Here is a 3,936-nt window from a genome sequence, read left to right as displayed (position 1 = left end):
AAGCTCTTCCAGGTGCTGATAGAGAAACCTTCTAACATGACTGTCACAGATGACCTGCCATCTTGGGAGGTGGCAAGTTCTGTCTGGTTCTCTGCCATCTTTAGACACATATTGCATGTGTGAATTATAATCTAATTGTACTAATTCCACCAACATTTATATAGAAGTTATTCCATAAATTGTGCCAAATGTTGGGGTCCAAAAATGAGTCAGACGATCTCTGCTGTTTAGAAAATCACACTTTAATGCTGAATGTTGTCTTGTCTGTTCATCAACCTGACCATCCATGCACTTACCCAGTTCTTTGAAATCTCATACCTGAATCAATGTTTTAAAATCAACACATCCAAATCTATATATCCAAAGGCAGGTATTCATCTGCACTATGGCTATACTCATGTGATGTCATTTTTTCTCAAAAGAGAAGAGAGTTCATTCAGCCCCACTTTCAGAGCTGGTTCCCCATCATAATCGAGAACATTAATTTCAGTGATTCCTGTCAGCTCCGAATCAGGTTCACGGTAGCATAATAGGAAGAATAACACTACCTTTTAGAGATTCTAGTGGTTAGTTGGGCCATGATGGCATGTGGCTAGGACCTAAGATCAGATTGTCAGTTAGCACATAGATTTATGAAGACCACTTGAAGTGGATGATGCCAGGGAAACACACACATTTTTACGAGTGATGAACTCTGGTTATCTAGAAAATGACCCTGGAGTACAAGGAAACTTTTTGCCAATGCTAAAAGGTGGAATAAAGGCTTATGCTAAAGGCAGGTTTTATGTCATTTTAACATCCCAAAGTATCGACATCTAGCTCTTCCAATTCTACAAAAAGGAAAAGACATGGATCCTCAAAAACATACTAAGGGAGAGAGGTTTGTCTCTAGACCTAGAGAGCATTAAAACCTAGAAGAGCATTAGCCTTAGCTATGGTCATAAAACTATACTAGACACATTGAAATACTTTGTCTAGAATAATGCCCCAATGTGTGTTTGGCCAGTGGAAGGATTACCTTGTAAGGATGGGCATCTTGTCCAGTAATATTCTAATCACCTCATAATCTGGATTGAATGGCTTTTAGTCTTTGGGGGCATCAGAATATCAATGAACCTTTTTATAAAAATGATGTCTCAGCTCCACCTTCAGACTCTTAGGATGGCTTGTGGGCATCTTTATTCTTTTTTTTTTTTTTAAAGGTTCAAACTTGACTGATGCAGAGAAATGGTTGAGAACTGTCATTTTATACTAAACTGGTTAGGAAAGTAAGGACCGGACAAAACCCCAGAAGAACAGTCCAGGAAGACCCTGACCTGGCACCAGGTGGTGCTGTGGGCACAACTCTGAGCCTCTTCAGTTTCCCCAGCAGCTCCCATGTAACACACCAGCTCCCACAGGGCAGCAGAGGGACACACAAATCCTAACCTTGAGTGTTCCACTTGTATTAAGGGAAGGGAAGATGGAGGGAAATCAAAGGAAGGGGTCCTTTTTGGAGAGGTTCACAGTCACTTTGGGCTGTTAAGTGATGAAGTTCAAGTTTTAAGTTGACTTTATGAATTGAAAAGAGACAGTGATCAACTACACACACACACACACACATATATATATATTAAGTAGAAAACAAAATACATATTTGTTACAAAAAATATTAGGATATAAATACATAAACAATTCATGTACAATTATTAGAAGTATTTAAAACTATTCTGTGACTATTTGTATGGATAGAAGGAATTTACATCGACTGTTTCACCTCCTCCCTGCTGGACTATGTATTAATATCCTAGTATGTTTTTGTAACTCCAGTGATCAACTATCCTGGTTTGCCCTGGGCTAAAATGTTTCATTTTTCAAACAGGACAATTCTAGAAAAGCCCAGACTGATGGTTTGTCCCCGTCCTTACGACCCATGTGTGCACTTGAGCAGCTGTGCTTTCCTGTTACTCTTCCCTCTAAGTAGGACTCCACGCCTCTTAGTTTTCACTTCATATTTTTTTGAATTAGCAAGTAATACAGACTTCTTCCAAAGATTTTAAGGGAGAACTAGATGGCAGTGTTGTCAGGTAGATAGTGAGGGACCTCTGGCTTTTCTTGGGACAAAGGTGGGCAAACACCTGGGGAAGGAGGACTGCCGCACCAATCTGCCAGTCAGAACTTAGGGGGCCAACTGCAAAAGAATGCAGAGGATTCCCCAGTCTTCCGCCAAGCAATGCAGCAAGCAATAAGGTCTGGAAGGTGACTGACAGTAACCTAAGGGTAGGTATCACATCGTTAGCTTAAATCTGCATTGAGGTTTCCCCGCTAAGTGGGCTTTCAGAGAGGCTCATGGGAGACGGACATGCACAGTAAGACTGAAGTTTTGTAACTCCCAACTCTCCATCAAAGTGATTTGATGGTGATATTTGAACCATGAGGAGGGCCCAGCCTAGACAATATTAAATAGGCCCCAGACCATAATTGAGGCTTCCTTTTTTTTTTTTTTTTTTTTGCAGTTTTGGCCAGGGCTGGGTTTGAACCCATCACCTCTGGCCTATGGGACCGGCACCCTACTCCTTTGAGCCACAAGCTCTGCCCGAGGCTTCCTCTTATATAGTCTGTGGTGACTGTACCTTATGTTGCTCAATAAACTTTTTTTTCTTGCTTGTCTTTCTGTCAGTGTGTCTGGTCATTCTTTGGCCAAGAACACATCAAGAACCAAGAACAGACGGCTAACCTGACACTGTCAGGGCACAACTATCCGTATTTCACTCAGAATAGTCTCATTAATTATGTCCTTTGATTAATCATGTCTCTTTCAGGCTGTAATCACCTGCAGTCCCTACCTTCCATCCCCTTTGTTGGTTCCTTTTCTTACACAGGGAAATTTTTATCTCTCTTCGCTTTTTTCTTTAGACACCTTGTAACACCCATCATTTTATGATACTATTCTGAGATGTGAAATTTCAAAGATTTACTTGTCTCATAGAAAGAAAATAATATCTAATATTAAGAGAAGAGTGTAACATTACTTATAACATAAATATTTCTTGTTCCGCTAAATCACATATATGTGTGGTTGGACATGAGGTTGTCCATATGAGGTTGGACAATTAAGTTCATGAACAGGGCTCTATACCGCATTGCTGAATATCACTATGCTCGCGGTCACCTTTGAAGTACTCTCTTGGCCATCTGGTGACCATAGTGATATTCAACAATAAGGTATGTGGCACTTTTTCTAGGATGAGTTCCCAAAATTAATTGTCTGACCTCACATATCCATTATCTCTGTTATCTGTCTATATTTCTGAATAGACAGATGCACACATGTACACACATTAATATTTTTCAAGTTAGTACTTTGATGAAAAGTTCATATTTTTGCACACAAGTCTCAGTTTATAAAAAAGACAAATAAAAGCACTGTGATTCCCTGAAACAGTAAAAACTAGATGCAATCAATTGTTGAGAATTTAAGGGAAATTCCTGCTTTGCAAATTGGATGAAGTGAGTCTCCCTTTAACCTTGTTGTTCTACCCAATTTCAGCCATGGGCTCTTTCTCACAGTGACTGTCAGTACATGAACACCCTGTTCTCATTTCATAGTGACTGAACTTTCAGATTTCCTCTTTATTAAGTGGGTAAACTTGTCAAGTGATATGTAAATGATTCACAGTAGTGTTCGAAGCTCAAACCAAGGAAAACTGTGGGTCTCACAAAATGTTTGTCAGAGTGCATTTTTCCTTTAGCAAAGAACATTGGGAATCTCATAATTAATTTCATAAGCAACAATGGAACAAATGATAGCCGAAAAACATTAGATTCTATTTCTAAAAGATTGAAAAAAATCAAATTAAAAGATAATACAGTCATTTTTTGAGTTGTCCCTTTCAGAGAGGTGAAAGGAATATTATCAGGATGAATAATTAAGATAAAATGGTAATTAAGCTTCCA

The sequence above is a fragment of the Otolemur garnettii genome, unplaced genomic scaffold (assembly GCF_000181295.1).
Source record: "Otolemur garnettii isolate 467f Iridium unplaced genomic scaffold, OtoGar3 scaffold00028, whole genome shotgun sequence".
Taxonomy (NCBI): domain Eukaryota; kingdom Metazoa; phylum Chordata; class Mammalia; order Primates; family Galagidae; genus Otolemur; species Otolemur garnettii.
This window is presented reverse-complemented; position numbering follows the sequence as displayed.